This window comes from Phyllobates terribilis, unplaced genomic scaffold, assembly GCF_046119375.1.
Source record: "Phyllobates terribilis strain yellow unplaced genomic scaffold, ASM4611937v1 Scaffold_13__5_contigs__length_258822181, whole genome shotgun sequence".
Taxonomy (NCBI): Eukaryota; Metazoa; Chordata; class Amphibia; order Anura; family Dendrobatidae; genus Phyllobates; species Phyllobates terribilis.
In genome coordinates, this window is record NW_027362773.1 from 145082818 (window position 1) to 145110373 (window position 27556).

Sequence of the window (27556 nt, forward strand, 5' to 3'; positions counted from 1 at the left end):
CCACTAAATGAGGGAATAATATGTGTGAGGGCATCCCAGGAGAGTTCCTAATGTGTGTGGGTGGAATATATATCCCACGGGGGTAAAATTTAAAAAAGGTGAAAAAATTTTTTTGGGGGAATTAGTCATTTTTCCGGCGTTTAGCAGACTTTCAGATAGGGGAAATGTCAGTGAGCGTTCCAATTTCAGTTCCAGAGCGATTCGCCCGATGAGTCTGTGATATTTAGTCGTTTTCAGCCAATTTTCTGAATTTTTGAAAATGTCACTTTTTTTGTGAAAATATCCACTAAATGAGGGAATAATATGTGTGAGGGTACCCCAGGAGAGTACCAAATGTGTGTGGGTAGAATATATATCCCACGGAGTTAAAATTGAAAAAAGTTGAAAAAAAATTTTTTTTGGACTTAGTCATTTTTCCGGCGTTTATCAGACTTTCAGATAGGGGAAATGTCAGTGAGCGTTCCAATTTCAGTTCCAGAGCGATTCTAACGATGAGTCCTTGATATTTAGTCGTTTTCAGCAAATTTTCAGAATTTTTGAAAATTTCACTTTTTTGTGAAAATATCCACTAAATGAGGGAATAATATGTGTGAACGTACCCCAGGAGAGTTCCAAATGTGTGTTGGTGGAATATATATCCCACGAGGGTAAAATTGAAAAAAGTTGAAAAAAATTTTTTTGGACTTAGTCATTTTTCCGGCGTTTATCAGATTTTCAGATAGGGGAAATGTCATACAGCATTCCGATTTAGTTCCAGAGCGATTCGAACGATGAGTCCTTTATATTTAGTCGATTTCAGACAATTTTCTGAATTTTTGAAAATGTCACTTTTTTATGAAAATATCCACTAAATGAGGGAATAATATGTGTGAGGGTACCCCAAGAGAGTTCCAAATGTGTGTGGGTAGAATATATATCCCACGGGGGTAAAATTGAAAAAAGTTGAAAATTTTTTTTTTATAACTTTGTCATTTTTCCGGCGTTTATCAGACTTTCAGATAGGGGAAATGTCAGTGAGCATTCCGATTTCAGTTCCAGAGCGATTTGCCCGATGAGTCCTTGATATTTAGTCGTTTTCAGCCAATTTTCAGAATTTTTGAAAATTTCACTTGTTTGTAAAACTATCCACTAAATGAGGGAATAATATGTGTGAAGGTACCCCAGGAGAGTTCCAAATGTGTGTTGGTAGAATATATATCCCACGAGGGTAAAATAGAAAAAAGTTGAAAAATTTTTTTTTATTTGAGTTAGTCAGTTTTCCGCCGTTTATTAGGCTTTCAGATAGGGGAAATGTCAGTGAGCGTTCCGATTTCAGTTCCTGAGCGATTGGCCCGATGAGTCCTTGATATTTGGTCGTTTTCAGCCAATTTTCTGTATTTTTGAAAATTTAACTTTTTTGTGAAAATATCCACTAAATGAGGGAATAATATGTGTGAGGGTACCCCAGGAGAGTACCAAATGTGTGTGGGTAGAATATATATCCCACGGGGGTAAAATTGAAAAAAGTTGAAAAAAATTTTTTTATTTGGACTTAGTCATTTTTCTGGCGTTTATCAGACTTTCAGATAGGGGAAATGTCAGTGAGCGTTCCGATTTCAGTTCAAGAGCGATTCTCCCCGATGAGTCCTTGATATTTGGTCGTTTTTAGCCAATTTTCTGAATTTTTGAAAATTTCATTTTTTTGTGAAAATATCCACTAAATGAGGGAATAATATGTGTGAGGGTACCCCAGGAGAGTTCCAAATGTGTGTGAGTAGAATACATATCCCACAGGGGTTAAATTGAAAATATTTGAAAAAAATTTTTTGGTGGACTTAGTCATTTTTCTGGCGTTTATCAGACTTTCAGATAGGGGAAATGTCAGGGAGCGTTCCGATTTCAGTTCCAGAGCGATTCGAACGATGAGTCCTTGATATTTAGTCGTTTTCAGCCAATTTTCAGAATTTTTGAAAATTTCACTTTTTTGAGAAAATATCCACTAAATGAGGGACCAAAATGTGTGAGGGTACCCCAGGAGAGTTCCAAATGTGTGTTGGTGGAATATATATCCCACGAGGGTAAAATTGAAAAAAGTTGAAAAAAAATGTTTTTTGGACTTAGTCATTTTTCCGGCGTTTATCAGATTTTCAGATAGGGGAAATGTCATTGAGCATTCCGATTTCAGTTCCAGAGCGATTCGAATGATGAGTCCTTGATATTTAGTCGTTTTCAGCCAATTTTCAGATTTTTTCTAAATTTCACTTTTTTGTGAAAATATCCACTAAATGAGAGAATAATATGTGCGAGGGTACCCCAGGAGAGTACCAAATGTGTGTGGGTAGAATATATATCCCACGGGGGTAAAATTGAAAAAAGTTGAAAAAATGTATTTATTTGGACTTAGTCATTTTTCGGCGTTTATCAGACTTTCAGATAGGGAAATGTCAGTGAGCGTTCCGATTTCAGTTAAAGAGCGATTCTCCCGATGAGTCCTTGATATTTGGTCTTTTTTAGCCAATTTTCTGAATTTTTTTAAATTTCACTTTTTTGTGAAAATATCCACTAAATGAGGGAATAATATGTGTGAGGGCATCCCAGGAGAGTTCCTAATGTGTGTGGGTGGAATATATATCCCACGGGGGTAAAATTTAAAAAAGGTGAAAAAATTTTTTTGGGGGAATTAGTCATTTTTCCGGCGTTTAGCAGACTTTCAGATAGGGGAAATGTCAGTGAGCGTTCCAATTTCAGTTCCAGAGCGATTCGCCCGATGAGTCTGTGATATTTAGTCGTTTTCAGCCAATTTTCTGAATTTTTGAAAATGTCACTTTTTTTGTGAAAATATCCACTAAATGAGGGAATAATATGTGTGAGGGTACCCCAGGAGAGTACCAAATGTGTGTGGGTAGAATATATATCCCACGGAGTTAAAATTGAAAAAAGTTGAAAAAAAATTTTTTTTGGACTTAGTCATTTTTTCGGCGTTTATCAGACTTTCAGATAGGGGAAATGTCAGTGAGCGTTCCAATTTCAGTTCCAGAGCGATTCTAACGATGAGTCCTTGATATTTAGTCGTTTTCAGCAAATTTTCAGAATTTTTGAAAATTTCACTTTTTTGTGAAAATATCCACTAAATGAGGGAATAATATGTGTGAACGTACCCCAGGAGAGTTCCAAATGTGTGTTGGTGGAATATATATCCCACGAGGGTAAAATTGAAAAAAGTTGAAAAAAATTTTTTTGGACTTAGTCATTTTTCCGGCGTTTATCAGATTTTCAGATAGGGGAAATGTCATACAGCATTCCGATTTAGTTCCAGAGCGATTCGAACGATGAGTCCTTTATATTTAGTCGATTTCAGACAATTTTCTGAATTTTTGAAAATGTCACTTTTTTATGAAAATATCCACTAAATGAGGGAATAATATGTGTGAGGGTACCCCAAGAGAGTTCCAAATGTGTGTGGGTAGAATATATATCCCACGGGGGTAAAATTGAAAAAAGTTGAAAATTTTTTTTTTATAACTTTGTCATTTTTCCGGCGTTTATCAGACTTTCAGATAGGGGAAATGTCAGTGAGCATTCCGATTTCAGTTCCAGAGCGATTTGCCCGATGAGTCCTTGATATTTAGTCGTTTTCAGCCAATTTTCAGAATTTTTGAAAATTTCACTTGTTTGTAAAACTATCCACTAAATGAGGGAATAATATGTGTGAAGGTACCCCAGGAGAGTTCCAAATGTGTGTTGGTAGAATATATATCCCACGAGGGTAAAATAGAAAAAAGTTGAAAAATTTTTTTTTATTTGAGTTAGTCAGTTTTCCGCCGTTTATTAGGCTTTCAGATAGGGGAAATGTCAGTGAGCGTTCCGATTTCAGTTCCTGAGCGATTGGCCCGATGAGTCCTTGATATTTGGTCGTTTTCAGCCAATTTTCTGTATTTTTGAAAATTTAACTTTTTTGTGAAAATATCCACTAAATGAGGGAATAATATGTGTGAGGGTACCCCAGGAGAGTACCAAATGTGTGTGGGTAGAATATATATCCCACGGGGGTAAAATTGAAAAAAGTTGAAAAAAATTTTTTTATTTGGACTTAGTCATTTTTCTGGCGTTTATCAGACTTTCAGATAGGGGAAATGTCAGTGAGCGTTCCGATTTCAGTTCAAGAGCGATTCTCCCCGATGAGTCCTTGATATTTGGTCGTTTTTAGCCAATTTTCTGAATTTTTGAAAATTTCATTTTTTTGTGAAAATATCCACTAAATGAGGGAATAATATGTGTGAGGGTACCCCAGGAGAGTTCCAAATGTGTGTGAGTAGAATACATATCCCACAGGGGTTAAATTGAAAATATTTGAAAAAAATTTTTTGGTGGACTTAGTCATTTTTCTGGCGTTTATCAGACTTTCAGATAGGGGAAATGTCAGGGAGCGTTCCGATTTCAGTTCCAGAGCGATTCGAACGATGAGTCCTTGATATTTAGTCGTTTTCAGCCAATTTTCAGAATTTTTGAAAATTTCACTTTTTTGAGAAAATATCCACTAAATGAGGGACCAAAATGTGTGAGGGTACCCCAGGAGAGTTCCAAATGTGTGTTGGTGGAATATATATCCCACGAGGGTAAAATTGAAAAAAGTTGAAAAAAAATGTTTTTTGGACTTAGTCATTTTTCCGGCGTTTATCAGATTTTCAGATAGGGGAAATGTCATTGAGCATTCCGATTTCAGTTCCAGAGCGATTCGAATGATGAGTCCTTGATATTTAGTCGTTTTCAGCCAATTTTCAGATTTTTTCTAAATTTCACTTTTTTGTGAAAATATCCACTAAATGAGAGAATAATATGTGCGAGGGTACCCCAGGAGAGTACCAAATGTGTGTGGGTAGAATATATATCCCACGGGGGTAAAATTGAAAAAAGTTGAAAAAATGTATTTATTTGGACTTAGTCATTTTTCGGCGTTTATCAGACTTTCAGATAGGGAAATGTCAGTGAGCGTTCCGATTTCAGTTCAAGAGCGATTCTCCCGATGAGTCCTTGATATTTGGTCTTTTTTAGCCAATTTTCTGAATTTTTTTAAATTTCACTTTTTTGTGAAAATATCCACTAAATGAGGGAATAATATGTGTGAGGGTACCCCAGGAGAGTTCCAAATGTGTGTGTGTAGAATATATATCCCATGGGGGTAAAATTGAAAAAAGGAAAAAAAAATTTTTTTTGGGACTTAGTCATTTTTCTGGCGTTTATCAGACTTTCAGATAGGGTAATGTCAGTGAGCGTTCCGATTTCAGTTCAAGAACGATTCGATCGATGAGTCCTTGATATTTAGACGTTTTCTGCCAATTTTCAGAATTTTTGAACATTTCACTTTTTTGTGAAAATATCCACTAAATGAGGGAATAATATGTGTGAGGGTACCCCAGGAGAGTTCCCAATGTGTGTTGGTAGAATATATATCCCACGAATGTAAAATTGAAAAAAGTTTAAAAAAAAATTATTTTGGACTGACATTTTTCCGTCGTTTATCAGACTTTCAGATAGGGGAAATGTCAGTGAGCATTCCGATTTCAGTTCCAGAGCGATTCGAACGATGAGTCCTTGATATTTTGTTGTTTTCAGCCAATTTTCTGAATTTTTGAAAATTTCACTTTTTTGTGAAAATATCCACTAAATGAGGGAATAATATGTGTGAGGGTACCCCAGGAGAGTTCCAAATGTGTGTGGGTAGAATATATATCCCACGGGGGTAAAATTGAAAAAAGTAAAAAAAAAATTTTTTTTGGACTTAGTAGTGTTGAGCGAACATGCTCGACACTGCTCGGTACTCGCCCGAGCATCACGCTACTCGGGATGTTCGGCGAGCACCGAGCATTTCCGGGTTACTCGGGCGGGAGCTCGGGTCTCCGCCCTGCATGTTTGGCGGTCTTTACAGAGCCAATGAACATGCAGGGATTGCCAGCCAGTCACTGTAATGCCGCAGCCATGTTGTTTGTGGGCATTACAGTGATTGGCTGGCCGCACAGCGTCACCTCGAGTATTTAAAACCGGGCGCCGCCATCTTGGACACAGTCGCTCCGGAACAGACAGTGTAGGGACAGCGCTGCTGATTTAGGGAGAGATATATCCTGCAAAATAGTTAGTGTAGGGTCTATAAAGGCTGCCAGATCAAACAAACAGTCCTTCTCAGGACTAATATCCATCCCAGGTATATCAGGCAGGCAGGCAGGCTGTATAGGAGACGCAGTGGTTATACCAGCAAACGCTGCATTACAGTCCTGTGTGCTGCTCCTGTTGCTGAAATTGCTGGACTTAGCTCCAGGTCCCGGGGGCCAGGAAAAATCCTTTTTTTAATCTAAATCCTCTTTTTTTTTCCCTCCTTCACAATGTACAAATACCCATCTTATTAACCTTTTGGTGCCCCCCCCCCCCCCACAAAAAAAAAGTGTGCCTCTGATTTTTCAGACACAAATATATCTGTTGAAAATAGTCTGGTGTAGGCCAGAGAAATAGAAGTGTGGTTTTGCAGTTCTATGGGCCATTTGTATCTAAAAAAAACAGTTTGAGTGTGTCGCTCACTGTTCAGCCGCAAATACAGTGCCTACAAGTAGTATTCAACCCCCTGCAGATTTAGCTGGTTGACACATGCGGAATTAACTTGGCATTGTGACATTTGTACTGTAGATCAGCCTGGAAGTGGGAAATGCACTGCAGCAAATTTTTTTTTTTTTTTTTAAAAACGTTAAAAGTTAATTCAGAGTGTCATTTATTATTCAACCCCTCAAACCACAAGAATTCTGCTTGGTCCCCCTAAAGTATTAAGAAGTAGTTCAGGCACCAAGAATAATGAGCTTCACATGTGTGGATTAAAGATCTCTTTTGCCATCCTTTTCTGACTATTTAAAACCCTCCCCAACCTTGTGAACAGCACTCAGACATGGTCAACATGGGAAAGACAAAGGAGCATTCCAAGGCCATCAGAGACAAGATCGTGGAGGGTCACAAGGCTGGCAAGGGGTACAAAACCCTTTCCAAGGAGTTGGGCCTACCTGTCTCCACTGTTGGGAGCATCATCTGTAAGTGGAAGGCTTATGGAACTACTGTTAGCCTTCCACGGCCAGGACAGCCTTTGAAAGTGTCCTCCCGTGCCGAGGCCAGGCTTGTCCGAAGAGTCAAGGCTAACCCAAGGACAACAAGGAAGGAGCTCCGGGAAGATCTCATGGCAGTGGGGACATTGGTTTCAGTCAATACCATAAGTAACGTACTCCACCGCAATGGTCTCCGTTCCAGACGAGCCTGTATGGTACCTTTACTTTCAAAGCGTCATGTCAAGGCTCATCTACAGTTTGCTCATGATCACTTGGAGGACTCTGAGACAGACTGGTTAAAGGTTCTATGGTCTGATGAGACCAAGATCGAGATCTTTGGTGCCAACCACACACGTGATTTTTGGAGACTGGATGGCACTGCATACGACCCCAAGAATACCATCCCTACAGTCAAGCATGGTGGTGGCAGCATCATGCTGTGGGGCTGTTTCTCAGCCAAGGGGCCTGGCCATCTGGTCCGCATCCATGGGAAGATGGATAGCACGGCCTACCTGGAGATTTTGGCCAAGAACCTCCGCTCCTCCATCAAGGATATTAAGATGGGTCGTAATTTCATCTTCCAACAAGACAACGACCCAAAGCACACAGCCAAGAAAACCAAGGCCTGGTTCAAGAGGGAAAAAGTCAAGGTGTTGGAGTGGCCTAGTCAGTCTCCTGACCTTAACCCAATTGAAAACTTGTGGAAGGAGCTCAAGAATAAAGTCCACATGAGACACCCAAAGAACCTAGATAACTTGGAGAAGATCTGCATGGAGGAGTGGGCCAAGATAACTCCACAGACCTGTGCCGGCCTGATCAGGTCTTATAAAAGACGATTATTAGCTGTAATTGCAAACAAGGTGTAGCATCGGCGTCTCTTCCCCGTACTAGGCAGAGACGCCGTCCCTCTCACCTCCCCGCTCCTGGCGCGGCGTCCTCCAGCGCTTCTCTCCCCGCTGCTTCCGGCACGCGCTCCTTCCCCGGCAGTGTGCTTAGGGCGCGCGCTCCCCCTCTCTTAAAGGGACCGCGCGCGTCGTCCTAAGGAGTCCCCGGCCAATTGCCGGAGGACCTCCCATATTTAAGGCACCTCCTCCAAAATGGAGGTGCCCGAGCAATGTTGTTGCAAAGCCTTCACTCTGCTTCAGCCCTCAGGTTCCGTTACCAGTTACCAGCCAGTCACCTGCCAGTTTCCTGCTTGTTACCTGCCAGTCACCTGCCTGTTACCTGCCAGTTACCTGCCTGATTCCTGCTTGATACCTGCCTGATATCCGTTTACCTGCTTGCAAGCCTGCGGTCCGACGGTCTGCTTTTCTACACCTGTCAGTCTGTCTATGGACCAGCCTGCTCGCTCACCTGGGAGCGCTCATCTGCTACCTGCCTGCTAGCCTACCTGGAGGCTCCGCCGTCACTTGCCGTGACCACCTGCCTGTCCAGAGACTCTCGCCTGCTCACCTGGGAGCGCTCATCTGCTACCTGTCTGCTAGCCTACCTGGAGGCTCTGCCGTCACTTGCCGTGACCACCTGCCTGTCCAGAGACTCTTGCCTGCTCACCTGGGAGCGCTCACCTGCTACCTGTCCGCTAGCCTACCTGGAGGCTCTGCCGTCACTTGCCGTGACCACCTGCCCGTCCAGAGACTCTCGCCCGCTCACCTGGGAGCGCTCACCAGCCACCTGCCTGCTGTCCTTCTACCCAGAGACTGTCCCTGTCACTTGCCGTGAGTACCCGTCCTTTTACCCAGAGACTGTCCCTGTCACTTGCCGTGACTACCTGCCCCTCTACCCAGAGACTGTCCCTGTCACTTGCCGTGACTACCTGCCCGTCTTCCCTGGGAGCCACCCGCTATAGTTGCACAGAGGTTCCACCTCCCAGACCCGTTACAGTTTGCTCGGGCCATGGAACCCGGTGGCCCCCAGATCTCCGATCTGCACCAGGAAGTCTTACGTCAGAAAACTCAGCAGGAGGTGGTACTGTCCTATCTACGGTCCGTTAACTCTCGTCTAGGCGCATTGTGTGACTTGTCTATGTCTACCTCTGGTCCAGCCGTGCCCATTCCTGCGGTACCACAATCCAGTACCTTCATGGTACCCGACTATGGACCTCGGCTTCTGGCACCTCCACGCTTTGCCGGCGAACCTACTTTAGCTCGGGGTTTCATAAACCAGTGCACCCTGCACTTTGAGCTATTGGCATACCAGTTCATCTCCGACTGAGCCAAGGTGGCCTTCATCATGTCCCATCTTACTGGGGAGGCACTGGCATGGCTAAATCCGCTGTGGGAGAGAGGGGATCCCCTGGTGTCCGACCTGCTGTCTTTCCTCGCTGCTTTCCGGAAAGTCTTCGATGAACCTGGACGGAAAACCTCTTCTGCCTCCTCACTGCTACGTCTCCGCCAAGGGAGTCTCACCGTGGGCCAATATGCCATACGGTTCCGCACCCTCGCTTCTGAGCTTGCCTGGGAAAATGAGGCTCTGGTGTCCGTCTTCTGGGAGGGTCTTTCCGGTCGGATTAAGGACGAGTTAGCTGGTCGGGACATTCCTACCACTCTGGATGACCTGGTGTCACTAGCTACCCGAATTGGCATCCGGTTCCAAGAACGTGCCAAACAGACTACCTGGGAGAAAGACTTTTCTTGCTCTGCTCCTACTTCCCTGAGACCTGCCTCTCAATCAGTCACTCCGCGGGCGCCCTCGCCTGAACCTATGCAGATCGACCAGACCAAGATGGTCAAATCTCGCCAAGAATCTCGCCGAGCCGAGGGAAGCTGTTTCTATTGTGGCAGTATGGAGCACTTCATCCGTTCCTGCCCGGAGAAGCTGGGAAACGCCAGTGTCTAGGACCGCTCGGAGAGGTCATCCTAGACAAAAGTAAGCCCTCTCCGTCTCTGACTTTACCGGTCTCTATTGCTTGGGGAGAAAACCGTCACTTTGAACTTGCCCACCTGGATTCTGGAGCTGCTGGAAACCTCATCTCCCAGTCTCTGGTAGAGAGATACCGTATTCCCACCAAGTCCCTGGCTGAACCATTATCAGTCGCCTCCGTGGATGGAAGACTTCTCTCGGAGACCATCCTGCTCATCACTGAACCCATAACCCTGCAGGTGGGAATGCTGCACTCTGAGGAAATCTCATTCCATGTGTTGTCCGGACTTTCTCACTCCCTGTTGCTAGGTCTACCTTGGCTCCAGACACACGAACCCGTATTGAACTGGCGATCCGGTGAAGTACTCCGATGGGGTCCAGACTGCCATAGGACCTGCCTGGTTCCGGTCCGCACAGTTCGCCCTCCGCCTACTCCAGCTAATTTACCAGGTCTCCCGGCTCCTTACTGGCCCTATGCGGACGTCTTCGGTAAGAAGGAAGCAGAGACGTTGCCACCCCTTAGGCCATATGACTGCCCGATCGACCTGGTACCTGGCACCACTCCTCCCCGTGGGCGTATCTACCCGTTGTCTGCAGCCGAGACCCGGGCCATGTCTGAGTACATTGAAGAGAATCTGGCTAGGGGATTTATCCTGAAATCTACCTCCCCGGCTGGAGCCGGATTCTTCTTTGTCAAAAAGAAAGACGGCTCGCTACGCCCCTGTATTGACTATAGAGGACTCAATCTGATCACGGTTAAAAATAAATACCCCCTTCCGCTCATCTCTGAGTTATTTGATCGTCTTAAAGGCGCCAGGATCTTCTCCAAGCTGGATCTACGTGGAGCTTATAACCTGGTCCGTATCCGTCAGGGAGACGAGTGGAAAACAGCATTTAATACCCGGGACGGACACTATGAGTACCGTGTGATGCCCTTCGGTCTCTGCAATGCTCCCGCCGTCTCCCAAGAACTGGTCAACGACATCTTCCGTGACCTTCTTTACTCCTGCGTGGTGGTATACCTGGACGACATCTTGGTCTTCTCTCCGGATCTTCCCACACACCGGAGGGATGTTCGTCAGGTCCTGCTTAGGCTCAGGCAGAACCACCTCTATGCTAAATACGAGAAGTGCCTTTTTGAGCAGACCTCTCTTCCTTTCTTGGGCTATGTTATCTCCCAGACAGGCTTGCGAATGGATCCCGAGAAGCTCTCTGCTGTCCTAAAGTGGCCCCGTCCGGAGGGCTTGAAGGCGATACAGCGATTCCTGGGCTTCGCTAATTACTATCGTCTCTTCATTCCTCACTTCTCGTCACGGACTGCGCCCATATCTGCGCTCACCCGTAAGGGAGCAAATCCCAAGGTATGGTCATCCGAAGCTGAGGAGGCCTTCCTTTCCCTGAAACAAGCCTTCTCCTCTGCCCCTGTGCTGCACCGTCCGGACTGCAACAAACAGTTCTACCTGGAGGTTGATGCCTCCTCCTCTGGAGCCGGAGCGGTGCTCACCCAGAAGTCTTCCTCCGGGAGAATGGTAACCTGCGACTTTTTCTCTAAAATCTTCTCCTCCTCTGAGCGCAATTACTCCATAGGAGACCGAGAACTGCTTGCCGTTAAATTGGCGCTGGAGGAGTGGCGGTACCTGCTTGAAGGGGCTCTATACCCGGTGATCATCTATACGGATCACAAGAACCTGGCATATCTCCAAAATGCCCAGAGACTTAATCGACGTCAAGCCCGGTGGTCTTTGTTCTTTGCCCGCTTCGATTTCATCCTTCATTTCCGCCCGGCGGACAAAAATGTCAAAGCTGATGCCTTGTCCCGATCCTTCCTGTCCTCCGACCAAGAGGAGGAGCCTATGCACATTATCGACCCCTCCAAGGTGATGAATGTGGCCCCCTTGGATTTGACTCGTCTTCCACCCGGCAAGACGTTCGTGGCGCCTCCAGACCGTGAGAGGGTTCTTCGCTGGGGTCATTCTTCTAAACTAGCTCTCCATGCCGGCCAAAAGAAGACCTTCCTACTCATTTCCCGGCATTACTGGTGGTCTACCCTGCGTAAGGATGTGGTAGACTTCGTCTCTGCCTGTTCATCTTGTGGCCGCAACAAAATTCCCAGACACTTACCAGCTGGTCATCTCCTGCCGCTTCCCATACCTGTTGCCCCGTGGCAACACATCGCTATGGACTTCATTACCGATCTTCCTGTCTCTGCCGGGTGTACTGTCATTTGGGTGGTCGCGGACCGCTTCTCTAAAATGGCCCACTTCATTCCCCTGCCTGGTCTTCCGTCTGCACCTGAGATGGCTAAGGACTTTATTCGCCATATCTTCCGTCTCCATGGCCTACCCCTCCACATCGTGTCGGATCGAGGGGTTCAGTTTACCTCACGCTTCTGGAGAGCCACATGTAAACTGCTGGACGTCACCCTGGACTTCTCCTCCGCTTACCACCCTCAGTCCAATGGTCAAGTGGAGCGGATCAATCAGATCCTTACCAGCTATCTCCGGCACTTTGTTAATGCCCACCATTCTGATTGGGTGGACCTCCTTCCTTGGGCCGAGTTCTCTTATAATAACCACGAGAGCGAATCCTCTTCCAAGTCCCTGTTCTTTATTGTCTATGGCCAGCACCTCCGGATTCCGCTCCCTGTCTCCGTTTCTGTGGACAACCCTGCTGCGGAGTCTCTTGTCAGTGAATTTTCTACTATTTGGGAGAGTACCAGGTCCGCTCTTCTTCTGTCCTCTGAGCGGATGAAGAGATATGCTGATAAGAGACGTCTGGATCCACCTCAATTCCGTCCGGGAGACAAGGTTTGGCTCTCGTCCAAACATGTGCGGCTCAAAGTACCCTCCTTCAAGTTGGGCCCTCGATTCATCGATCCCTTCGAAGTCCTCAGGCAAATTAACCCTGTGGCCTACAAATTAAAACTCCCGGCCACCCTACGGATTCCCAACTCCTTCCACGTATCTCTCCTCAAACCCGTTGTCTTTAACTCTTTTTCCAATAATCCAGGTGCCCCTCCTGCTCCGGTTTCCGCTGATGACGTCTTTGAGGTAGAGAGTATTCTGGCCTCCAAGAGGGTAAGAGGAAAGACCTTTTTTCTGGTAGATTGGAAGGGGTTTGGTCCTGAGGAGAGAACTTGGGAACCCAGGGAGAACATCAACGCCCCGCTTCTCCTTGAAAAATTTCTTTCTGGCCAAAAAAAGAGGGGGCCTAAAGGGGGGGGTACTGTAGCATCGGCGTCTCTGCCCCGTACTAGGCAGAGACGCCGTCCCTCTCACCTCCCCGCTCCTGGCGCGGCGTCCTCCAGCACTTCTCTCCCCGCTGCTTCCGGCACGCGCTCCTTCCCCGGCAGTGTGCTTAGGGCGCGCGCGCTCCACCTCTCTTAAAGGGACTGCACGCGTCGTCCTAAGGAGTCCCCGGCCAATTGCCGGAGGACCTCCCATATTTAAGGCACCTCCTCCAAAATGGAGGTGCCCGAGCAATGTTGTTGCAAAGCCTTCACTCTGCTTCAGCCTTCAGGTCCCGTTACCAGTTACCAGCCAGTCACCTGCCAGATTCCTGCTTGTTACCTGCCAGTCACCTGCCTGTTACCTGCCAGTTACCTGCCTGATTCCTGCTTGATACCTGCCTGATATCCGTTTACCTGCTTGCAAGCCTGCGGTCTGACGGTCTGCTTTTCTACACCTGTCAGTCTGTCTATGGACCAGCCTGCTCGCTCACCTGGGAGCGCTCATCTGCTACCTGCCTGCTAGCCTACCTGGAGGCTCCGCCGTCACTTGCCGTGACCACCTGCCTGTCCAGAGACTCTCGCCTGCTCACCTGGGAGCGCCAATCTGCTATCTGTCTGCTAGCCTACCTGGAGGCTCTGCCGTCACTTGCCGTGACCACCTGCCTGTCCAGAGACTCTTGCCTGCTCACCTGGGAGCGCTCACCTGCTACCTGTCCGCTAGCCTACCTGGAGGCTCTGCCGTCACTTGCCGTGACCACCTGCCCGTCCAGAGACTCTCGCCCGCTCACCTGGGAGCGCTCACCAGCCACCTGCCTGCTGTCCTTCTACCCAGAGACTGTCCCTATCACTTGCCGTGAGTACCCGTCCTTTTACCCAGAGACTGTCCCTGTCACTTGCCGTGACTACCTGCCCCTCAACCCAGAGACTGTCCCTGTCACTTGCCGTGACTACCTGCCCGTCTACCCTGGGAGCCACCCGCTTCCTTACATGGACTGCCCCCTTGTATAGTTGCACAGAGGTTCCACCTCCCAGACCCGTTACACATGGGTTATTCCACAAAATATTAAACATAGGAGTTGTACAATAATTGACCCACACTTTTATGTTTAAAATTTAATAAAATTCAACTGAGCAACATAACTTTTTGGTTTGTAAGATTTATGCTTCTGTTCATAAAACCTACTCTCGTTTGCAGTTTGAAGGCTCTAACTTATTTGCATCTTATCAAACCAGCTAAATCTGCAGGGGGTTGAATACTACTTGTAGGCACTGTATATATATATTTTAAAAAGCCTGGTATACACCAGTAAATTATTACTGTGGTTTTGATGTTCCACGGTAAAACATCTCTATTATCCTGTTTTTGGCATTTTTTGCTGTATAAAAATAATAAGTGTCTCCCTGATTTTTCAGACACAAATATATCTGTTGAAAATAGTCTGGTGTAGGCCAGAGAGACAGAAGTGTGCTTTTGCTGTTCCACGGTAAAAAATCTCTATTATCCTGCTTTTTGCATTTTTTGCTGTAAAAAAATAAATAAATAGTGTCTCCCTGATTTTTCAGACACAAATATATCTGTTGAAAATAGTCTGGTGTAGGCCCGAGAAATACAAGTGTGGTTTTGCAGTTCCACGGTACAAACCTCTGTATTATCCACTTTTGGGCCATTTGTATCTAAAAAAAACAGTTTGAGTGTGTCGCTCACTGTTCAGCCGCAAATATATATATATTTTAAAAAGCCTGGTATACACCAGTAAATTATTACTGTGGTTTTGATGTTCCACGGTAAAACATCTCTATTATCCTGTTTTTGGCATTTTTTGCTGTATAAAAATAATAATAGTGTCTCCCTGATTTTTCAGACACAAATATATCTGTTGAAAATAGTCTGGTGTAGGCCAGAGAGACAGAAGTGTGCTTTTGCTGTTCCACGGTAAAAAATCTCTATTATCCTGCTTTTTGCATTTTTTGCTGTAAAAAAAAAATAAAATAGTGTCTCCCTGATTTTTCAGACACAAATATATCTGTTGAAAATAGTCTGGTGTAGGCCACAGAGACAGAAGTGTGCTTTTGCTGTTCCACGGTAAAAAATCTCTATTATCCTGCTTTTTGCATTTTTTGCTGTAAAAAAAAAAAAAAATAGTGACTCCCTGATTTTTCAGGCACAAATATATCTGTTGAAAATAGTCTGGTGTAGGCCCGAGAAATACAAGTGTGGTTTTGCAGTTCCACGGTACAAACCTCTGTTTTATCCACTTTTGGGCCATTTGTATCTAAAAAAAACAGTTTGAGTGTGTCGCTCACTGTTCAGCCGCAAATATATATATATATTTTAAAAAGCCTGGTATACACAAGTAAATTATAACTGTGGTTTTGCTGTTCCACGGTAAAAAAGCTCTATTATTCAGGTTTTGGTAGTTTTTTCCGTAAAGAAAAACAGTAGTGTCTCCTGACTGTTGTGGCACAAAAATATATCTGTTGAAAATAGTCTTGTGTAGGCCCGATATCCCAGTGTGGTTTCGCAGTTAAACGGGTCAAATCGCTGTACTATCCAGTTTTGGGCCTTTGGTATCTAAAAAAAAAGCAGTTTGAGTGTGTCGCTCGCTGTTCAGCCGCAAATATCTCTATTTAAAAAAGTGTGGTATACCCCAGTAAACAATAACTGTGGTTTTCCTCTTCCACGGTTCTAATCTACTCTTTATTACCCTTTTTCCATTGATAGTGCAAGTGTAAGTTATTTTACTTCATTTACAATGGGTAAGGCGCGTGGCAAGGGACGTGGAAGTGGACGTTCTGGTGATGGTTCATGCAGTGGACGGGGCCGTGGCCAAGGTGAAAATGTGCCACAACCAACAGCCATATCTTCTCGCTCCCACTTCTTGACCGAATTACTAGGGAAGCACAGAACAACACCAGTATTGAGAACTGATCAGTGTGAACAGGTTATTAATTGGATAGCAGACAATACTTCCAGTTACCTGGGCCCCACCACCTCCGGTCTGTCTTCCACACGGTCAACTCTTAGTAGCCGTGAGTCTCGACCGCATACTCCTCCTCACCCTGATGCTCCTTCCTCCTACCATGCCGAGTGTCGTCAGACAGCAAGTGATCCCACACTTGTACACTCTGAAGAGCTGTTCACTGGTCCATTTCCATATTTGGGCCCCTCGCCTGATACGCTTGAAGTGGTGGAAGAGGAGATCCCATGTTGCGATGCCCAAATATTTGAACAGCCACGGCCACAGGAAGTCGACGTTGGAAATCTGTCACAAGAGGTGGACGATGATGAGACACAATTGCCAGGAAGTGAGGAGGAGGATCGTGGTGCGCAAGTGGAAGAGGAGGAGGTGGTCGATGATCTAGTAACTGACCCAACATGGAAGGAGGACATGCAGAGTGAGGCCAGCAGCACACAGGGGGAGGGAGGCAGAGTACCCCAACAGGCAGGAAGAAGCAGTGTGGTGGCCGCAGACAGAAGGCAGGCAACCGTTCCCCGTAACACCAACACGAGGGACGTTGCCAGTACAAGCGGTAGGTCTTCCAGAGTCTGGAATTTTTTTAAAGACTCTGCTGATAACCCCAAAAAGGCCATATGTTCCACCTGCCATGCCAGCATCAGCAGGGGTGACAAAACTACCAGCCTGACCACCACCAGCATGATCAGGCACATGGCAGCAAAGCACCCGACTTTGTGGGGCGAAACCCAGGGTCCACGACCAGTGTCAGCGGGTGTCACCACTGCTTCTTCCACTGTTGTGCGTGCAATAGAACCCCCTGTTGTGTGTGCAAGGCAATCCCCTGTCCATACTGCATGTAAAGATGCCCCCTCCTCTCAGTCTTCACTTGTTATGGCAGTTTCTCAAGAAACAGCATCAACGTCCACGTCCACGTCCCACCGCAGCATTCAATTGGCCATATCCCAGACCATTGAACGAAAGCGGAAGTTCGCAGCTAACGCCCCACAGGCCACAGTCCTAAATTCGCACATTTCACGACTGCTTGCGTTGAAAATGCTGCCTTTTAGGCTGGTGGAGATGGAATCCTTCCGCAATCTTATGGTGGTGGCAGTCCCTCTGTACTCGGTCCCCAGCCGACACTATTTTGCCCGGTGTGCCATCCCCGCACTACACAAGCACGTGTCCCAAAGCATCTGCCGTGCCCCCAACAACGCAGTTACTGAGAGAGTCCACCTGACAACGGACACGTGGACAAGTGCTTGTGGCCAGGGACGGTACATCTCTCTGAGGGCACACTGGGTAAACATAGTGGAAGCTGGGACCCAGTCGGACCTTGGGACGGAACACATCCTCCCCACACCGAGGATTGCGGGCCCTATGTCAGTCAGAGTTGCCCCCACAGTGTACAGCTCCTGCGCATCCTCCTCCTCCTCCTCATGTTCAGCCTCCATCTCAGATATCACCACATCAGTTACAAGCTAGAAGCATTGCAGTACTGCCTCCGCCAAGCGGCAACAGGCTGTGCTGAAACTCTTAAGCTTAGGTGATAAACCTCACACTGCTTGTGAGTTGTGGACAGCTGTGAAAGAGCAGGCAGATCTGTGGCTGAGACCGCTGAACCTACATCCCGGCATGGTCGTGTGTGACAATGGCCTTAACCTGGTGGCGGCTCTGAGGCGAGGTGAGATCACACACGTACCATGCCTGGCTCATGTGCTTAACCTCGTGGTTCAGCGGTTTCTTAAATCGTACCCCGAGTTGCCAGATCTGCTCATGAAAGTACGCCGCCTGTCAGCTCATTTTCGCAAGTCGGCTACAGCTTCCGCCGCCCTTGCTGTGTTGCAGCAGCGTTTGCAGCTTCCGGCACACCGACTGGTGTGTGATGTCCCCACACGTTGGAACTCTACCCTCCACATGTTGCAAAGGATTTGTGAGCAGAAGAGAGCAGTTGTGGAGTACCAGCTGCAACAAGGCCGTCGATATTCAGGTCAGACTCCACACATAAGACCTCAGGAGTGGACCTGGATGTCTGACATATGTACCATCCTGACAAACTTTGAGGAGGCCACCAAGATAGTGATTGGCGATGACGCCATCATTAGTGTCAGCATCCCACTTGTCTGTCTTTTGCAACTCTCTCTGCAGAGAATTAAAGAGGAGGCATTGCAGCCAGAGTATGATGAGATGGATCAAGAAGCCATAGCGGGCGATTACATACAGCCCAGCCTCATTTCATCCCAACGTGCATTGGGGGACAATGAGGGAGAGGAGGAGGAGGAAGAACAGGAGCTGCTATCATGCGTTGTAGACGGTAGTACCTGTCCAAGTGTCATACCGTCGGTTCAGCGTGGGTGGCCTGAGGACAGGGGGGAGGAGGAAGAGGAGGAGGAGAAGGAGAGCATGGTCAGTCGTCATCTTGGTGAGGACACGGAAATCTTGCCCGTTACCAGTCTGGCACGCATGGCTGACTTTATGTTACGCTGCCTTAACCGTGACCCTCGCGTTGTCAAAATGTTGGGTGACAGTCATTACTGGTTGGTGACACTTGTAGACCCCCGCTACAAGGAGAACTTTCACTCTCTTGTTCCTGAGGTGGAGAGGTCTTCAAAAATGGGGCAATACCAGAAGGCCCTTGCTGCAGAACTCTTAAAAAAATTCCCATCTGAACACGCTAGCGACAGAGGTCACAGTTCGTTGCCCAACCAAGGCATACAGGCGAGAGAGATGCAACTCCAATCCAGCAGAGGCAGGGGAACACTGTCAACGTTCTGGGACAGTTTTCTGACACCCGCCCAGCTTACAGGCCCTGAGGCGCGAGGTATTCTCACAAGGAGTGGAAAGTTTCAAAAGATGGTGAGGGAGTACCTTGCCGATCGTACCAGCATCCTCCATGATTCCTCTGTGCCTTTTAATTATTGGGTATCCAAGCTGGACACTTGGAATGAACTCGCTCTGTACGCCTTGGAGGTCCTGGCCTGCCCTGCCGCTAGCGTGTTATCGGAGCATGTTTTTAGTGCCGCTGGGGGAATTATAACTGATAAGCGCACTCGCCTGTCAACTGCCAATGCTGACAAGCTGACCCTTATCAAAATGAACAAGGGCTGGATTGGGCCAGACTTCTCATCACCACCAAATGACAGCAGAGTAACATAAAGTCAAATCCACTGTGTTATTTCGGGAGGTGTATTCACATGCACCGCTTCACACCCACACATGGGTATACGCTTCCTCGTTTCGGCTGTTTAATCTTCTTCTCCTTATCCTCAGCCTCCACCACGACTATACCACCAGGGTGCCAGCATTGTAAGTACCTCCATACTAATTTTTGGAAGCTTTTGCTGGGAAAGCATAAGCAAATACCATGGGACACCCACTCCCCAATAATGGGACTTATGTTTGTAATATGCTGTACTGCATGGCTCTTGTAAGGGGCATTGCAAGTTGCTCCGTCCTAATTTTTGGCAGATTTTGCTGGGAAAGCATAAGCAAATACTATGGGAGACCCACTCCCCAATAATGGGACTTATGTTTGTAATATGCTGTACTGCATGGCTCTTGTAAGGGGCATTGTAAGTTGCTCCGTCCTAATTTTTGCCAGCTTTTGCTGGTAAAGCATAAGCAAATACTATGGGAGACCCACTCCCCAATAATGGGACTTATGTTTGTAATATGCTGTACTGCATGGCTCTTGTAAGGGGCATTGCAAGTTGCTCCGTCCTAATTTTTGGCAGCTTTTGCTTGCAAGGCATAAGCAAACACTATGGGACACCCACTCCCCAATAATGGGACTTATGTTTGTAATATGCTGTACTGCATGTGACGCGCCCCCTGGGCCGTGTGTACACGTGTGTGGGATACCCGGTGCCGGGTCTCTGGGGTCTGTAGTCTCCGTGGCGGTGACCCGGTCCCGTGGCTCAGGCTGGTCAAGCCAGTGGCAATCTTTCTTAGGTTTTGAGGTTAATTGTCCGACTGCGCCACCCGTGGATTGCGGTCAGGGAGTACCACCGCTGCGAGGCAGACTGCTGAGGCTGGTGTTGTGTGCGCAGCATAAAATGGGATAACTCCCCTCGGGAGGAGTATAGCCTCAGGGCAGTGAGTGTGGATGATGGGGGTGATGGTGCACGAGCGCAGCAGGAATGACTCAGAATCTTTGCAGTGCAGTTCAGGGTCTTTACTGATGATTATAAGGTAGACCCTCCCGGGAGTACTGGCTAGCATAAGAGGCCTGGTCAGTCTGTGAGCAAGCAGGAGTTCCCCTGGCCAGGTGGAGTTGTAGGCCTCCCCATCTGTCTGCACTCTTCCTGGCTACCTTGCTGTAAGAGGGTAGAAGTAGCCCACGTCCCTGAGTGTACCGTGTAGTGCTCACCCGTATGGCTGGTGACTTGGGGCCTTCTGTTAGCCTCCGCTCCACGACGGCGGTGCTGGTCCCTTGCTTGTGACTGAGCCTCCGGGCTTCTATGGCCAGAGGACCTGAAATCCCCTGCCGGCTGGTTTCTGCTGCTGGATATATAAGTCCTCACAGCTTCGGACTCCTGTGTCCGGTTCCTATTGTCTTCTGCCAGGGCGAGCTCTGCTCAGCTTCCAGCCCCTCGTCTTTAGCTCCTAGCTCCTACAGAGCTCCTTGCTGTTACTTTCCCTTGCTCTCACTCTGACTCTGACTGTTCTCTGTTCTCTGACTCACTCAACCCCACCCCAGATCCAGTTTATAAGGGCAGAATTCTCCCCTCCCAGGACTGGGGCAGGAGGATGTTGCATGTTTAAGGGATCCTGACCAGGAAACCTCCCACTTGCTCTCCGACGTAATCTCTATTACTGTGGTGACCAGACCCCTGGGGTGCCACACATGGCTCTTGTAAGGGGCATTGCAGTACCTCATAATTTTTGGAAAGCATTCCATTCACTGCTTAGGCCAACAGTGCACAGGAGACCCAGTTGCTATAAATGGAAAAAAAGGTTTAGTTAACGCCCTCTGACCTCCATGTCATTTCCAAGGGGCATTGGAGTGCCTCGAAATTTTTGATAGGCATTGCACTCACTGTATGCCCTATAACTGTGTAGCCGAACCGCTCCTTTTGTTACAGAAACGTATCCTACAAGACATATCTGGTTGACTGGCCTGATATTGATGTGAATGGTCCCTGTTCCTCCTGCTCTTTCTCCATTGCCACTACCTCATCCATCATTTATCACCTGAAGCTTTGTTTTAACGGGAGTCATAGAACTTGGATAGTAGCAGGAAAACATCCAGCAATCCTCGGAGGAGGTAGGATATGCGCCCAAACGCTGACCACCTCAGGCCTAGCCGCTACTACATACATGCGCTTGCATTACAACAAAACAAAGCAGATGCTAACTTCTATCATCCTCATCATGCTCCTCACCTTGGCACTCTCAACTCCCCTGATGGAGAAGCCAGGGCCCACCGGAGGAGTCTGATAGTCCGGTGGGCTCGGCCAATGCTGCCCTAAAGCAGGCCAGGCTAAGAAAAGTGTGGGAAAGGTTACTGGTACAAATAGGGGTGGCTGGGGACCGAGTATGGACACCCGGCTACCCCTTGGAGGCTGGGGAGCAAGCGGGGACACCCGGCCACCAGGCGGCTGGGGACTGAGTATGGATACCAGGCCACCGACACAGCCATGGCGTGGTGGCCAGATTCCGCCTCCACATGCCTAAAAGGCTCAATTTAAAGTGCAAGCAAGCAGTATGGTATTGCAGCCTGGGGGTGGGTGGGTGGCAGGCTGCATACTTGCGCTTGCATTGCAAGGAATGGGAGAGGTACAATTGAACACTGCCTTGGGACAAGGACTTGAATGGGGATAGTTGGTCTGCAACGACAGGTGCAAGGTGGGAGGCATCTTCGCATGTACCATGAACAGGGGTTTGGCATGCACACACTACAGCGGAATAGGCTCTCCTTCCCACTAAATGCACTGGGGAGGGCACAGGTAATGTTTTGGTATACGCGATTAATCTTATGTATGAGGCACACCAGGACAAATAGGGGCGGCTGGGGACTGTGTATGGATACCTTGCTTCCGAAGCAGCCATGAGGTAGTGGCCAGCTTCAGCCTCCTCTAAACTAAAAGGCCCCATTTCAAGTGCAAGCTAGCAGTATGAATTGCAGTCTGGGGGTGGGTGGGTGGCAGGCTGCACACTTACACTTGCATTAAAAGAAAACATAGCAGATGCTAACTTCTGTCATCATCATCATGCTCCTCACCTTGGCACTCTCAACTCCACCGATGGAGAAGTCAGGGCCCACCGGAGGAGTCTGGTTCTCTGGTGGGCTCGTCCAATGCTGCCTAAAGCAGGCCGGGCTAAGAAAAGTGTGTGGGGGGATGTTCCAAGGAGAAATTGGGGCGGCTGGGGACCGTTTAAGGACACCCGACTGCCCCCAGGCGGCTGGGGACAGCGTGGACACTCGGCCGCGGGGCGGCTGGGGACTGAGTATGGACACCCGGCCGCCGGGCGGCTGGGGACTGAGTATGGATTCCAGGCCGCCAACACAGCCATGACGTGGTGGCCAGATTCCGCCTCCACATGCCTAAAAGGCCCAATTTCAAGTTCAAGCAAGCAAGCAGTATGGTATTGCAGCCTGGGGGTGGGTGGGTGGCAGGCTGCATACTTGCGCATGTATTGCAAGGAATGAGGGAGGTACAATTGAACACTGCCCTGGGACTAGAACTTACATGGGGATAGTTGCAAGTCTGCATCTTCTGATGCGGCAAGGATCACTTATGATGGGCACACTTTTAGACAGTGACCTGGGAGTCAGAGATGCTTCCAGGGGTCTTCCCCATGCTGTTCCCATGTCTTTTCAGCACTTTATGCATGAGTCACACAGCACATGGCCAGATAAGGTTGTAAAATGTTAAAATGACATTTCCCGGTGAATGCATTTGTCATAGCTGAAAGCAATACAAAAGTGGAAAAACGCATAAAAAATGCTACTTGTGAACATAGCCGAAGGTGTGGAGCAGTATTTTTGGTTTTGGTCATTTATTTTAACTTATACACAAGTCTTTTCCCTGGAAAGGATGTTCAATAACATATCTCACGGGAAAAAAGTTTCACTTTCGTTTTATTGTGAGCCTGTAAAAGTGGCTTAATACCTCTGACCACGTTGTTGACAGCAGTGACCTGGGGGTCAGAAATGCTTCCTGGGGCGATCCCCATGCTGTCCCCATGTCATTTGAGCACTGTCACTATCGTTTTGGGCACTTGTTAGGCTTTTAAAAGACTGCCGGGGGTGCCACCGCAAAAATGCTCGAGTCTCCCATAGACTAACATTGGGCTCGTTGCTCGGGTCTAGCACACGAGTATCACGGCGAGCTCGAACCGAGCTTCGAGCACCCGAGCATTTTAGTGCTCTCTCAACACTAGGACTTAGTCATTTTTCCGGCGTTTATCAGACTTTCAGATAGGGGAAATGTCAGTGAGCGTTCCGATTTCAGTTCCAGAGCGATTAGAATGATGAGTCCTTGATATGTAGTCGTTTTCAGCCAATTTTCTGAATGTTTGAAAATTTCACTTTTTTGTGAAAATACCCACTAAATGAGGGAATAATATGTGTGAGGGTACCCCAGGAGAGTTCCAAATGTGTGTGGGTAGAATATATATCCCACGGGGGTAAAATTGAAAAAAGTTGAAAACATTTTTTTATTTGGACTTAGTCATTTTTCCGGCGTTTATCAGACTTTCAGATAGGGGAAATGTCAGTGAGCGTTCCGATTTCAGATCCAGAGCGATTCGAATGATGAGTCCTTGATATTTAGTCGTTTTCAGCCAATTTTCTGAGTTTTTGAAAATTTCACTTTTTTGTGAAAATATCCACTAAATGAGGGAATAATATGTGTGAGGGTACCCCAGGAGAGTTCCAAATGTGTGTGGCTAGAATATATATCCCACGGGGGTAAAATTGAAAAAAGTTAAAAAAAATTTTTTTTTAGACTTAGTCATTTTTCTGGCGTTTATCAGACTTTCAGATAGGGGAAATGTCAGTGAGCGTTCCGTTTTCAGTTCAAGAGCGATTCGACCGATGAGTCCTTGATATTTAGTCGTTTTCAGGCAATTTTTAGAATTTTCGAAAATTTCACTTTTTTGTGAAAATATCCACTAAATGAGGGAATAATATGTGTGAGTGTACCCCAGGAGAGTTCCAAATGTGTGTGGGTAGAATATATATCCCACGGGGGTAAAATTGAAAAACATTTTTTTTTGGACTTAGTCATTTTTCCAGCATTTATCAGACTTTCAGAGAGGGGAAATGTCAGTGAGCATTCCGATTTCAGTTCCAGAGTGATTTCCCGATGAGTCCTTGATACTAAGTCGTTTTCAGACAATTTTCAGAATTTTTGAAAATTTCACTTTTTTGTGAAAATATCCACTAAATGAGGGAATAATATGTGTTACGGTATCCCAGGAGAGTTCCAAATGTGTGTGGGTAGAATATATATCCCACGCGGTAAAATTGAAAAAAATTGCAAAAAATTTTTTTTGGACTTAGTCATTTTTCCGGCATTTATCAGACTTTCAGACAGCGGAAATGTCAGTGAGCATTCCGATGTCAGTTCCATAGCGATTCGCCCGATGAGTCCTTGATATTTAGACGTTTTCAGCCAATTTTCTCAATTTTTGAAAATTTCACTTTTTTGTGAAAATATCCACTAAAGGAGGGAATAATATGAGTGAGGGTGCCCCTGGAGAGGTCGAAATGTGTGTGGGTAGAATATATATCCCACGGGGGTAAAACTGAAAAATGTTGCAAAAATTTTTTTTTCGACTTTGTCATTTTTCCGGCGTTTATCACACTTTCAGATAGGGGAAATGTCAGTGAGTATTCCGATTTCAGTTCCAGAGTGATTCGCCCGATGAGTCCTTGATATTTAGACGTTTTCAGCCAATTTTCTCAATTTTTGAAAATTTCACTTTTTTGTGAAATATCCACTAAATGAGGGAATAATATGTGTGAGGGTACCCCAGGAGAGTTCCAAATGTGTGTGGATAGAACATATATCCCACGGGGGTAAAATTGAAAAAAGTTTAAAAAAAATTTTTTTTGGACTTAGTCATTTTTCCGGCGTTTATCAGACTTTCAGAGAGGGGAAATGTCAGTGAGCATTCCAATTTCAGTTCCAGAGTGATTCGCCCGATGAGTCCTTAATATTTCGTTGTTTTCCGCCAATTTTCTGAATTTTGGAAAATTTCAATTTTGGTGAAAATATCCACTAAATGAGGGAATAATATGTATGAGGGTACCCCAGGAGAGTTCCAAATGTGTGTGGGTAGAATATATATCCCCTTAGGCTAAAATTGAAAAAAGTTAAACAAATTTTTTATTTGGACTTAGTCTTTTTTCCCGAGTTTATCAGACTTTCAGATAGGGGAAATGTCAGTGAGCGTTCCGTTTTCAATTCCAGAGCTATTCGACCGATGAATCCTTGATATTTAGTCCTTTTCAGCCAATTTTCTGAATTTTTGAAAATATCTCTTTTTTGTGAAAATATCCGCTAAATGAGGGAATAATATATGTGAGGGTACCCCAGGAGAGTTCCAAATGTGTGTGGGTAGAATATAGATCCCACGGGGGTAAAATTGAAAAAAGTTGAACAATTTTTTTTTTTTGGACTTAGTCATTTTTCCAGCGTTTATCAGACTTTCAGAGAGGGGAAATGTCAGTGAGTATTCCGATTTCAGTTCCAGAGTGATTCGCCTTGATTTTTCTTCGTTTTCAGCCAATTTTCTGAATTTTTGAAAATTTCACTTTTTTGTGAAAATATCCACTAAATGAGGGAATAATATGTGTGAGGGCACCCCAGGAGAGTTCCAAATGTGTGTGGATAGAACATATATCCCACGGGGGTAAAATTGAAAAAAGATTAAAAAAATTTTTTTTTGGACTTAGTCATTTTTACGGCGTTTATCAGACTTTCAGATAGGGGAAATGTCAGTGAGCGTTCCGATTTCAGTTCCAGAGCGATTTGCCGGATGAGTCCTTGATATTGAGTCGTTTTCAGCCAATTTTCTGAATTTTTGAAAATTTAACTTTTTGTGAAAATATCCATTAAATGAGGGAATAATATGTGTGAGGGTACCCCAGGAGAGTTCCAAATGTGTGTGTGTAGAACATATATCTCACGGGGGTAAAACTGAAAAAAGTTGAAAATATTTTTTTTTGGACTGTCATTTTTCCGGCGTTTATCAGACTTTCAGAGAGGGGAAATGTCAGTGAGCGTTCCGATTTCAGTTCCAGAGCGATTCGCCAATGAGTTCTTGATATTTAGTCGTTTTCAGCCAATATTCTGAATTTTTGAAAATATCTCTTTTTTGTGAAAATATCCACTAAATGAGGGAATAATATGTGTGAGGGTACCCCAGGAGAGTTGCAAATGTGTGTGGGTAGAATATATATCCCACGGGGGTAAAATTGAAAAAAGTTTAAAAAAAATTTTTTGGGGACTTAGTCATTTTTCCGGCGTTTATCAGACTTTCAGATAGGGTAAATGTCAGTGAGTGTTCCGATTTCAGTTCCAGAGCGTTTCTAACGACGAGTCCTTGATATTTAGTCGTTTTCAGCCAATTTTCAGAATTTTTGAAAATTTCACTTTTTTGTGAAAATATGCACTAAATGAGGGAATAATATGTATGAGTGTACCCCAGGAGAGTTCCAAATGTGTGTGGGTAGAATATATATCCCACGGGGGTAAAAAAAATTTTGGACTTAGTCATTTTTCCGGCGTTTATCAGACTTTCAGATAGGGGAAATGTCAGTCAGCATTGCGATTTCAGTTCCAGAGCGATTCGCCCGATGAGTCCTTGATATTTAGTCGTTTTCAGCCAATTTTCTGAATTTTTGAAAATTTCACTTTTTGTGAAAATATCCACTAAATGAGGGAATAATATGTGTGATGGTACCCCAGGACAGTTGCAAATGTGTGTGGGTAGAATATATATCCCACGGGGGTAAAATTGAAAAAAGTTTAAAAAAATTTTTTTTGGGACTTAGTCATTTTTCCGGCGTTTATCAGACTTTCAGAGAGGGGAAATGTCAGTGAGCATTCCGATTTCAGTTCCAGAGTGATTCGCCCGATTAGTCCTTGATATTTAGTCGTTTTCAGCCAATTTCCTGAATTTTTGAAAATTTCACTTTTTTGTGAAAATATCCACTAAATGAGGGAATAATATGTGTGAGGGTACCCCAGGAGAGTTCCAAATGTGTGTGGGTAGAATATATATCCCACAAGGGTAAAAATGAAAAAAGATGAAAAACTATTTTTTTGGACTTAGTAATTTTTCAGGCGTTTATCAGACTTTCAGATAGGAGAAATGTCACTGACCGTTCCATTTTCAGTTCCAGAGCGATTCGAACGATGAGTCCTTGATATTTAGTCGTTTTCAGCCAATTTTCAGAATTTTTGAAAATTTCACTTTTTTGTGAAAATATCCACTAAATG